Genomic DNA, 12,755 nt, shown 5'->3' on the forward strand with positions numbered 1-12,755 from the left:
TGTGTGTGTGTGTGTGTGTGTGTGTGTGTGTGTATTTGTGTGTGTGTATTGTGTGTATGTGTGTGTGTATTTGGTGTTGAAGCTTTGAGGTGTGATCCAACTGGTGAGACTTAGGTTTATTGGTTAGTTGGTATACTCTTGCTCAATGAGTGTGACTCCTCTATGTTTCCTCATGGTTGCAGCTATTTTCCCTCTCAATGCTCTGAATGTATAGGTTCTTCTCCCCCTTAAGTGCTGGCTGTAGATAGTGAATTGGCACTCCTGGGATGTCCACTTAAGCTATAGAGAGATCTCAGTGTTATCTTCCTTTCCAACTTGGAGGCAGCAGAGGAAGGGGCCTTAGTAGTGATTATGGCCAAGTGTTTGCTTGTCTCCTGGAGGCTCCTCCCCAGAGAGCTGCCGGTCAGCAATTACTCAGTGCAATCAGGAGGGAAAGTCTGTGCTGTGGACCCAAGCCAGGAGTTCCTTGTATGGTGAAAAGCAGTGGGGGATGTGTGGGATTTGTAGGAGACAGACTGGCCTCCTCTTCCTGGGTCAACTGCAGCTTTTAAGAGGTATGGATAAGGCACTTAGGATCTTTGCCCCTTTGTTAGTTTGAGGGCGGCAAGGGTAGTTCCACTGTAGAGGCAGTGGCAGAGAGGCTTTCATTTGCCCCTGGAGGCTCTGTTTAGGCAGTTGCTGAGTTACTACTGGCTCAATAACTCTGGCAGGGGATGGTTGGAGACCCAGGCCTGGAGGACCTGCCCAATGGGGAGATACGGGAATGGGCACCCACAAAACAGTCTGGCCACTTTTCCATAGGGCTGCTGCAGTATCCTGAGGGCCTGCTCCAGTCCCTTGTCACTTTTGATTTTCCAGTGTCTGGAGGTATCACCAGTTGAGCCGAATGCAGTGGCTCACACCTGCAATCCCAGCACTTTGGGAGGCCAAGGTGGATGGATCACTTGAAGCCAGGAGTTCAAGACAAGCCTGGCCAACATGGTGAAACCCCATCTCTATTAAAAATATAAAAATTAGCCAGGTGTGGTGATATATGGCTGTAATCCCAGCTACTTGAGAGGCTGAGGCACAAGAATCACTTGAACCCGGGTGGTGATTGCAGTGAGTCAAGATCAACCCATTGCACTCCAGCCCTAGCAACAAAGTGAAACTCTGTCTCAAAAACAATAATAATAATGATAATAATAATAAAAAGTTGAAATTTAAAATAATAAAATTAGAGACAATTTAGCAATTTTCTTTCTTTTTTTTTTTTAAATTTATTTTTTCTATTGCATCTTAGGTTTGGGGGTACATGTGATGAACATGCAAGATTGTTGCATAGGAACACACATGGCAGTGTGCTTTGCTGCCTTCCGTCCCCTCACCTATATCTGTCATTTCTCCCCATGCTATCTCTTCCCACCTCCCCCCCGCCCCTCCCCCATTTCCCCCCAACGGACCCCAGTGTGTAGTGCTCCCCTCCCTGTGTCCATGTGTTCTCATTGTTCAACACCCGCCTATGAGCGAGAATATACGGTGTTTGATTTTCTGCTCTTGTGTCAGTTTGCTGAGAATGATGGTTTCCAGGTTCATCCATGTCCCTACAAAGGACGTGAACTCATCGTTTTTGATGGCTGCGTAATATTCCATGGTGTATATGTACCACATTTTCCCTATCCAGTCTATCATCGTTGGGCATTTGGGTCGGTTCCAGGTCTTTGCTATTGTAAACAGTGCTGCAATGAACATTCATGTGCACGTGTCCTTGTAGTAGAATGATTTATAATCCTTTGGATATATACCCAGTAATGGGATTGCTGGGTCAAATGGGATTTCTATTTTTAGGTCCTTGAGGAATCGCCACACTGTCTTCCACAATGGTTGAATTAATTTACATTCCCACCAACAGTGTAAAAGTGTTCCTATTTCTCCACATCCTCTCCAGCATCTGTTGTTTCCAGATTTTTTATGATCGCCATTCTAACTGGTGTGAGATGGTATCTCAATGTGGTTTTGATTTGCATTTCTCTGATGACCAGTGATGATGAGCATTTTTTCATATGTTTGTTGGCCTCCTGTATGTCTTCTTTTGTAAAGTATCTGTTCACATCCTTCGCCCATTTTTGAATGGGCTTGTTTTTTTATTCTTGTAGATCTGCTTTAGTTCTTTGTAAATTCTGGATATCAGCTCCTTGTCAGATGGGTAGACTGCAAAAATTTTTCCCATTCTGTTGGTTGCCAGTTCACTCTACTGACTGTTTCTTTTGCCGTGCAGAAGCTGTGGAGTTTGATTAGGTCCCATTTGTCTATTTTGGCTTTTGTTGCCATTGCTTTTGGCATTTTGGTCATGAAGTCCTTGCCTACACCTATGTCCTGAATGGTTTTGCCTAGATTTTCTTCTAAGGTTTTTATGGTATTAGGTCTGATGTTTAAGTCTTTAATCCATCTGGAGTTAATTTTGGTGTAAGGTGTCAGGAAGGGGTCCTGTTTCTGCTTTCTGCACATGGCTAGCCAGTTTTCCCAACACCATTTATTAAACAGGGAGTCCTTTCCCCATTGCTTGTTTTTGTCTGGTTTGTCAAAGATCAGATGGTTGTGGGTATGTTGTATTTCCTCTGAGGCCTCTGTTCTGTTCCATTGGTCTATATCTCTGTTTTGGTACCAGTACCATGCTGTTTTGATTACTGTAGCCTTGTAGTATAGTTTGAAGTCCGGTAGTGTGATGCCTCCCGCTTTGTTCTTTTTGCTTAGAATTGACTTGGCTATGCGGGCTCTCTTTTGGTTCCATGTGAAGTTCAAGGTGTTTTTTTCCAGTTCTGTGAAGAAGGTCATTGGTAGCTTGATGGGAATAGCATTGAATCTGTAAATTACTTTGGGCAGTATGGCCATTTTCACGATGTTGATTCTTCCTAACCATGAACAAGGAATGTTTCTCCATCTGTTTATGTCCTCTCTTATTTCGTTGAGCAATGGCTTGTAGTTCTCCTTGAAGAGGTCCTTTACATTCCTTGTTAGTTGTATTCCTAGGTACTTTATTCTCTTTGTAGCAATTGTGAATGGCAGTTCGTTCTTGATTTGGCTCTCTTGAAGTCTATTACTGGTGTATAGGAATGCTTGTGATTTTTGCACGTTGATTTTGTATCCTGAGACTTTGCTGAAGTTGTTTATCAGTTTCAGGAGATTTTGGGCTGAGATGATGGGGTCTTCCAGATATGCAATCATGTCATCTGCAAATAGAGACAATTTGATTTCCTCCTTTCCAATTTGGATACCCTTTATTTCTTTTTCTTGCCTGATTGCTCTGGCTAGAACTTCCAGTACTATATTGAATAGGAGTGGTGAGAGAGTGCATCCTTGTCTAGTGCCAGATTTCAAAGGGAATGCTTCCAGTTTTTGCCCATTCAGTATGATATTGGCTGTTGGTTTGTCGTAAATAGCTTTTATTGTTTTGAGATACGTTCCATCAATACCTAGTTTATTGAGGGTTTTTAGCATAAAGGGTTGTTGAATTTTGTCAAAAGCCTTCTCTGCATCAATTGAGATAATCATGTGGTTTTTGTCTTTGGTTCTGTTTATGTGGTGAATTACGTTTATGGACTTGCGTATGTTGAACCAGCCTTGCATCCCCGGGATGAATCCTACTTGATCATGGTGGATGAGCTTTTTGATATGCTGTTGCAATCGGTTTGCCAGTATTTTATTGAAGATTTTTGCATCTATGTTCATCATGGATATTGGCCGGAAATTTTCTTTTCTTGTTGAGTCTCTGCTGGGTTTTGGATTCAGGATGATGTTTTTCTCGTAAAATGATTTGGGAAGGATTCCCTCTTTTTGGATTGTCTGGAATAGTTTCAGAAGGAATGGTTTCAGCTCCTCCTTGTATGTCTGGTAGAATTCAGCTGTGAACCCATCTGGACCTGGGCTTTTTTTGGGTGGTAGGCTCTTTATTGCTGCCTCGACTTCAGTCCATGTTATTGGTCTATTTAGGGTTTCGGCTTCTTCCAGGTTTAGGCTTGGGAGGATGCAGCTGTCCAGGAAATTATCCATTTCTTCCAGGTTTACTAGTTTATGTGCATAGAGTTGTTTGTAATAATCTCTGATGATGGTTTGGATTTCTGTGGAATCTGTGGTGATATCACCTTTATCGTTTTTTATTGCATCAATTTGGTTATTCTCTCTTTTCTTTTTTATTAATCTGGCTAGTGGTCTTTCTATTTTGTTGATCTTTTCAAAAAACCAGCTCCTGGATTTATTGATTTTTTGAAGAGTTTTTTGTGTCTCTATTTCCTTCAGTTCTGCTCTGATCTTAGTTATTTCCTGTCTTCTGCTAGGTTTTGAGTTTTTTTGATCTTGCTCCTCTAGCTCTTTCAATTTTGACGGTAGGGTGTCAATTTTAGATCTCTCCTTTCTTCTCATGTGGGCACTCATTGCTATATATTTTCCTCTAGAGACTGCTTTAAATGTGTCCCAGAGATTCTGGTATGTTGTGTCTTCGTTCTCATTGGTTTCGAAGAACATCTTTATTTCTGCCTTCATTTCATTGTTATCCAGTCAACATTCAAGAGCAAGTTGTTCAGTTTCCATGAAGCTGTGCGGTTCTGAGTTAGTTTCTGCATTCTGAGTTCTAACTCGATTGCACTGTGGTCTGAGAGACTGTTTGTTATGATTTCTGTTCTTTTGCATTTGCTGAGGAGTGATTTATTACCAATTATGTGGTCAATTTTAGAGTAGGTGTGATGTGGTGCTGAGAAGAATGTATATTCTGTGGATTTGGGGTGGAGAGTTCTGTAAATGTCTATTAGGTTTGCTTGTTCCAGGTCTGTATTCAGGTTCTGGATATCCTTGTTAATTTTCTGTCTGGTTGATCTGTCTAATATTGACAATGGGGTGTTAAAGTCTCCCACTATTATTGTGTGGGAGTCTAAGTCTCTTTGTAAGTCATTAAGAACTTGCCTTATGTATCTGGGCGCTCCTTTATTGGGTGCGTATATATTTAGAATCGTTAGCTCTTCTTGTTGCAGTGATCCTTTTACCATTATGTAATGTCCTTCTTTGTCTCTTTTGATCTTTGTTGCTTTAAAGTCTATTTTATCAGAGATGAGAATTGCAACTCCTGCCTTTTTTTGCTCTCCATTTGCTTGGTAGATCTTCCTCCCTCCCTTTATTTTGAGCCTTTGTGTATCCTTGCATGTAAGATGGGTTTCCTGGATACAGCACACTGATGGGTTTTGGCTTTTTATCCAATTTGCCAGTCTGTGTCTTTTGATTGGGGCATTTAGTCCATTGACATTTAGGGATAGTATTGTTATGTGTGAATTTGATGCTGTCATTTTGATGCTACCTGGCTGTTTTTTTGGTTAGTTGATGCAGATTCTTGATTGTGTTGATGCTCTTTTACCATTTGGTGTGTTTTTGGAGTGGCTGGTACTGGTTGTTCCTTTCTATGTGTAGAGCCTCTTTCAGGAGTTCTTGTAGAGCAGGTTTGGTGGTGATGAAATCTCTGAGTGCTTGCTTGTTCACAAAGGATTTTATTTTTCCTTCACTTATGAAGCTTAGTTTGGCTGGATAGGAGATTCTGGGTTGAAAGTTCTTTTCTTTAAGGATGTTGAATATTGGCCCCCAATCTCTTCTGGCTTGTAGGGTTTCTGCTGAGAGATCTGCTGTGAGTCTAATGGGCTTCCCTTTGTGGGTAACCCGACCTTTCTCTCTGGCTGCCCTTAGCATTTTCTCTTTCATTTCAACCCTGGGGAATCTGACGATTATGTGCCTTGGGGTTGCTCTTCTTGAGGAATATCTTTGTGGTGTTCTCTGTATTTCCTGGATTTGAATATTGGTCTGCCTTTCTAGGTTAGGGAAGTTTTCCTGGATAATATCCTGAAGAGTATTTTCCAGCTTGGATTCATTCTCTTCATCACATTCAGGTACACCTATCAGACGTAGATTAGGTCTTTTCACATAGTCCCACATTTCTTGAAGATTTTGTTCATTCCTTTTTGTGCTTTTTTCTCTGTTCTTGCCTTCTCTTTTTATTTCTTTGAGTTGATCTTCGACCTCTGATATCGTTTCTTCTGCTTGGTCAATTTGGCTGTTGAAGCTTGTGCATGCTTCACGAAGTTCTCGTGTTGCGTTTTTCAGCTCCATCAATTCACTTATACTCCTCTCTATGCTGTCCATTCTCGTCAGCAGTTCGTCCAATCTTTTTTCAAGGTTCCTATTTTCTTTGCGTTGGGTTAGAACATGTTCTTTTAGCTCATTGTAGTTTCTCATTACCCACGTTCTGAAGTCTGATTCTGTCATTTCATCACCCTCCTTCTCCATCCGGTCTGGTTCCCTTGCCGGTGAGGAGTTGTGATCCCTTTTAGGAGGAGAGGTGTTCTGGTTTCGGGAGTTTTCATCCTTTTTGCGCTGGTTTCTTCCCATTTTTGTGGGTTTATCCACCTGTTGTCTGTCTCTGTCCCAGGGAGTTGGAGCTTTATGAGTTTCCGTTGCACTACTGCCTTTTTTGATTTTTCTTTCAGATCTGACCAGCCCAGCTAGCAGCACACCTAGCCACTGCCTGCCCACAGGGGCTTTGCTGAGCTGCTGTGGGCTCCGCCCAGCTGCCCTGAGCTCTTCCCTGTAGACCTTTTTATATGGGCGTAGTTAGAACTGTCTTGGCAATGGTGGCCCCGCCTCTGTTATGGCGGACTCTCTCTGTTGTGGCAGGTTGCCTCGGCAACGGCGCATTGCCTTGGCAACGGCAGCCTGCCTCCGTAGCAGTGCAGAGTCTCAGTAATGGCAGAAGCCCCTCACCCACGGAGCCGGACTGTCCTGGTTCAGCTGTGCTTGGTTTGAAGGGCTCAACCCAGAGGGTTTCCAATTACTGTTTTTGTTTTCGTTGTTGTTGGGGGTGGATGGGTGGGACCAACCGAGCCTGATCACCTGGCTCCCTGACTCAGAGTCTTTTCTTTTAATTTGAACGACCCCGCGTTCCGGTCGCTTGTTGAAAAGGCGCCGGGATCTCCCGTGCTGCGACTCACGGAGTCCGCTCGAACTGCGGCGCCGGTTCCTGGCGGATTTTTTGCCTAGGAATCTCCTGGCCTGACTCGCTATTTCAGATGAATGGGCAACTCTGCCGTCTCAGGGCTCTGCTCGCCAGCTAAGAGGGCTCCCAGACCATTGGCTTTTGTACGGAGAACCGCAGCAACAGGGAGTGGTGACAGCAGCCGCGCGGGCGGAATCAGCCCCGCGGGGGCCAAAACAGCTGCACCGGCTGGGACTGCGACGCTGGCGACCCCTCTGCCTGGGTATCTCCTGGTCTGTGGGCAGTAAGAGTTCGTCTGGAAATGCGGCGTCCACTCACCCTCTGCACTTTCACTGGGAGCTGAAGTCCTGTGCTGTTCTTAGGTGGCCATCTTCCCAGCATTCATCAATTTTCATTGTTTAAAAATATTTAACCAAATTTCAAGATAGAAAGCAAGGGAGGGAGGAAAGGTCTAAAAAGTGTGTAAATTGGCTATTTGCATTTAGTAGGTAAACAGAGCATCAGAGAAGCTTATACTTTGCCTTGCTGTGCCACAGAAATGCTTACAAATTGCCAGTAGACATCCAAAGGTTTACATCATCTCTACACTAAGCAGGAGTACAATTTAGGGCCAAAATGGAACAAGAAGGGAGAGTTATAGCCATTCTATTACAGTGCTTCCTCTTTCAACATACCCTATACTGTACTCTGCAAAGAAAGGGCTTAGACCTCAGATCAAATGGACAGTAGCTCACAGTGTAACCCTTAAACCCATACTTCCAGTGACTGACAATGGGTTGGCTCAGATACAGCTGTTAGAGAGAGGAAGGTATGTGCAAAAGAGAAGCACACAGTGTTAAGGAGAAGAAATCCTATACCCCATGAACTCTTCCATTTCAGTCTTTTGGAAAAGAATGGCTGGGATCTGGCCTATTCCCTGAATGTGATCTGGGAAAGCCTGCAACCAAATTGGAATAATCCTGCTTTTTTCTTATTCAGCAGAGATGGGCAGTGCTTTAAGAAACCAGGGGGTACAGGTAAGTACTTTTCAAAGGATGAAAATAGGACTGTTCCTAAGCCAAAGGACTTCAATTTCAGATGTGTCACTTTATTGTAGGTTTATATACCTTTTTTATATGGGGGATAAAAAGAAAAGAAACCAACTTGGGTTTGTTTTTTTTTTTCCTCCGGAGAATTCTGACTACCATTTATTATTAATTGATTAATGAAAAATGCTAGTAAAGCTTTAGTTTTCCTATATTACAATTTAATCAGAAATAAGTTATCCTTGAAAAGAATTCATGTAGAAGGAAATAATCTAGAGGTACAAACTAGTCATGTCTAGTGGTTAATTTGATACAGCTTAGAATAGAGGGAAATTATGGATGGGTTTTAAATAAAATAAAATTAGAAAATAAATTTTAGTACTTTATGACTTAGAATAATAAAGTTACACTTCTATGCATTTAAACTAAGATCTGAATTATTTTACTTTTGAAATTTATACCCTATACAGACAAAAATAGTTAAAATTTTCAATAAAGAACCAAGTACTTCTAATAATCTCATATTTCTAGGAAAAAACAGGAACTTTGGTGACATCATTATTTCTATTCATACTTGACAGACAAAATTTAACATGAACCCCAATGCATGTAAATTTTTTTTACAGATTTTTTAATCACAAATTTTCATCCCTTTACTCAACATACAGGCACACAGACCTCTCTTACTACAACTGGAGAACTCAGTTGTAGTTTCCATGAAGTGGCTGTAAGAAGCATTTCTGAAAATGTCTGTGGACATCTCACTATCTCAACGTATTTTCAGGGCCACAGTTGATACTACTGTTCCATCGACTCACCTTTTCTGAATATCCCTGATGTCTGAAGAGCCAGAATATGTTCACACTTGTTATTGCTCAGAAATCCTTACTTAACAGTTTTCTCCAGAGGCATATCCTCGGTTGAATACTCATATTCTTATGAGTATTTTATTTACTCATATTTTTTAAATATGCCTGCTGCCATCAATTTGGAGTATTCTATTTTAGTTTATTTTAGACTGATTTACTGTAATGAAATTATTCTTCAACTTAGTATTGTTTTTCATGTAATTATTACGTCTATAGTCATACTGCAACATTATATCATCAATACCTATATAAGCACAATTAAATATACATGATATTTTCTACCATTATTGTGTGGTAATAGGGTCAGTCTATTACCAGTTTACTCATCATAGTTGTAAGAAAAAAAGTCTTATAAATAGTTTCTTTACAAATATTACAACACTAACAATAAGATTAATTACTACATACCATCTCAATAATCTACAGCAATTATAATTATGAATAACCTTTCTACTACATATTCAGGAGGAGACACTAGCTATGAATTCTCCCCTAACTCTTCATTGACAGCTCTTCTATAGCACTTATAGTCTGAGGTTTAAGTCAGTTGTGGAGGTAGCATGCAGTAATTTTTGAAAAGTCCAAGCCTTGGAGTCAAACAGAACTAAGTTCAAATCCCAGCTTCCTCATTTATTGGATGGGTAACTTTAGGTGAGTTGCTTAAGCTATTAATGTTATTTCCATTTTTATAGATGAAGAACTTACCAAACTATAATTAAATGCCAAGTTTATAAATGATAAATAATAAAATGACTAGCACAAATTAAGTACTTTGTAAATGATAGCAATTATCATTTTATTTGTGGCTATCTCTTCTACCTGGACTGAGTTGTTTAAGTTGAGAAAGACTAATGTCATTAGTTTTTCTAACCTTTTTAATCCTACCACAGAACATCAAGCATTAGAGGATTTTGAAAATACCTCATAAAAGGAAATGTAGTTATAGCTGACACCTAGCTGATGATAACTTTTGAGTGATACTAATTTTAAAAGTTGGAAGATCCAGAATGTGTCACATTTTCCCTGTCTAGTCTATCATCGATGGGCATTTGGGTTGGTTCCAGGGCTTTTCTATTGTAAACAGTGCTGAAATGAACATTCATGTGCATGTGTCCTTATAGTAGAATGATTTATAATCCTTTGGATATATACCCAGTAGTGGGATTGCTGGGTCAAATGGAATTTCTATTTCTAGGTCCTTGAGGAATCTCCACACTATCTTCCACAATGGTTGAACTAATTTACACTCCCACCAACAGTGTAAAAGTGTTCCTATTTCTCCACATCCTCTCCAGCATCTGTTGTCTCCAGATTTTTTAATGATCGCCATTCTAACTGGCGTGAGGTGGTCTCTCAATGTAGTTTTGATTTGCATTTCTCTAATGACCAGTGATGATGAGCATTTTTTCATATGTTTGTTGGCCTCATGTATGTCTTCTTTTGTAAAGTGTCTGTTCATGTCCTTTGCCTGCTTTTGAATGGGCTTGTTTGTTTTTTTTCTTGTATATCTGTTTTAGTTCTTTGTAGATTCTAGATATCAGCCCTTTGTCAGATGGGTAGATTGCAAAAATTTTTTCCCATTCTGTTGGTTGCTGATTCACTCTAATGACTGTTTCTTTTGCTGTGCAGTAGCTGTGGAGTTTGATTAGGTCCCATTTGTCTATTTTGGCTTTTGTTGCCAATGCTTTTGGCGTTTTGGTCGTGAAGTCCTTGCCTATGCAAGGTTTTGTGTGGTAGGCTCTGAATTGCTGCCTCAACTTCAGATCTTGTTTTTGGTCTATTCAGGGTTTCTGCTTCTTCCTGGTTTAGGCTTGGGAGCATGAAGGTGTCCAGGAATTTATCCATTTCTTCCAGGTTTACTAGTTTATGTGCATAGAGATGTTTGTAATAATCTCTCATGACGGTTTGTATTTCTGTGGAATCTGTGGTGATATTCCCTTTATCGTTTTTTATTGCATCTATTTGATTATTTTCTCTTTTCTTTTTTATTAATCTGGCTAGTGGTCTATTTTGTTGATCTTTTCAAAAAACCAGCTCCTGGATTTATTGATTTTTTGAAGGGTTTTTTGTGTGTCTACCTCTTCAGTTCTGCTCTCATCTTAGCTATTTCTTGTCTTCTGCTAGGTTTTGAGTTTTTTTGATCTTGCTCCTGTAGCTCTTTCAATTTTGACGATAGGGTGTCAATTTTAGATCTCTCCTTGCTTTTATGTGGGCACTTATTGCTATATATTTTCCTCTAGAGACTGCTTTAAATGTGTCCCAGAGATTCTGGTATTTTATGTCTTCATTCTTGTTGGTTTCAAAGCATATCTTTATTTCTGCCTTTATTTCATTGTTTATCCAGTCAACGTTCAAGAGGAAGTTGTTCAACTTCTATGAAGCTGTGCAGTTCTGAGTTAGTTTTTGAGTTCTGAGTTCTAACTTGATTGCACTGTCGTCTGAGAGACTGTTTGTTATGATTTCCATTCTTTTGCATTTGCTGAGGAGTGATTTACTTCCAATTATGTGGTCAGTTTTAGAGTAGGTATTATGTGGTGCTGAGAAGAATGTATATTCTTTGGATTTGGGGTGGAGAGTTCTGTAAATGTCTATTAGGTTTGCTTGTTCCAGGTCTAAGTCCAAGTCCTGGATATCCTTGTTAATTTTCTGTCTGGTTGATCTGTCTAATATTGACAATGGGGTGTTAAAGTCTCCCACTATTATTGTGTGGGAGTCTAAGTCTCTTTGTAAGTCATTAAGAACTTGCCTTATGTATCTGGGTGCTCCTGTATCGGTGCGTATATATTTAGAATCGTTAGCTCTTCTTGTTGCATTGATCCTTTTACCATTATGTAATATCCTTCTTTGTCTCTTTTGATCGTTGTTGGTTTAAAGTCTATTTTATCTGAGATGAGAATTGCAACTCCTGCGTTTTTTTGCTCTCCATTTGCTTGGTAAATCTTCCTCCATCCCTTTATTTTGAGCCTTTGTGCATCCTTGCATGTGAGATGGGTTTCCTGGATACAGCACACCAATGGGTTTTGGCTTTTTATCCAATTTGCCAGTCTGTGTCTTTTGATTGGGGCATTTAGTAAATTTACACTTAGGGTTAATACTGTTGTGTGTGAATTTGATCCTGCCATTTTGATGCTAGCTGGCTATTTTGCCTGTTAGTTGATGCAGTTTCTTCATTGTGTTGATGCTTTTTAACATTTGGTATGTTTTTGGAGTGGTTGGTACTGGTTGCTTCTTTCTATGTTTAGTGCGTCTTTCGGGAGCTCTTGTAAAGCATGCCTGGTGGCGATGAAATCTCTGAGTACTTGCTTGTTCACAAAGGGTTTTATTTTTCCTTCACTTATGAAGCTTAGTTTGGCTGGATATGAAATTCTCGGTTGAAAGTTCTTTTCATTAAGGATGTTGAATATTAGCCCCCACTCTCTTCTGGCTTGTAGGGTTTCTCCTGAGAGATCTGCTCTGAGTCTGATGGGCTTCCCTTTGTGGGTAACCCGACCTTTCTCTCTGGCTGCCCTTAGCATTTTCTCCTTCATTTCAACCCTGGTGAATCTGACGATTATGTGCCTTGGGGTTGCTCTTCTTGAGGAATAGATTTGTGGTGGTCTCTATATTTCCTGGACTTGAATATTGGCCTGCCTTGCTAGGTTGGGGAAGCTTTCCTTGATAATATCCTGAAGAGTATTTTCCAGCTTCGATTCATTCTCTCTGTCACATTCAGATACACCTATCAAACGTAGATTAGGTCTTTTGACATAGTCCCATATTTCTTGGAGACTTTGTTCATTTCTTTTTACCCTTTTTTGTCTAATCTTGCCTTCTCGTTTTATTTCATTGAGTTGATCTTTGACCTCTGATATCCTT

General features: G+C 40.4%; 1 protein-coding gene across 8 annotated transcripts in view; it reads left to right on the forward strand.

The window, feature by feature from the left end:
* The window catches only part of WDPCP (WD repeat containing planar cell polarity effector), a 785,671-nt gene that overhangs the window by 520,668 nt on the left and 252,248 nt on the right, over nt 1-12,755 (forward strand). The window lies entirely within an intron of this gene.

The sequence above is a fragment of the Saimiri boliviensis genome, chromosome 1 (assembly GCF_048565385.1).
Source record: "Saimiri boliviensis isolate mSaiBol1 chromosome 1, mSaiBol1.pri, whole genome shotgun sequence".
NCBI classification, from domain to species: domain Eukaryota; kingdom Metazoa; phylum Chordata; class Mammalia; order Primates; family Cebidae; genus Saimiri; species Saimiri boliviensis.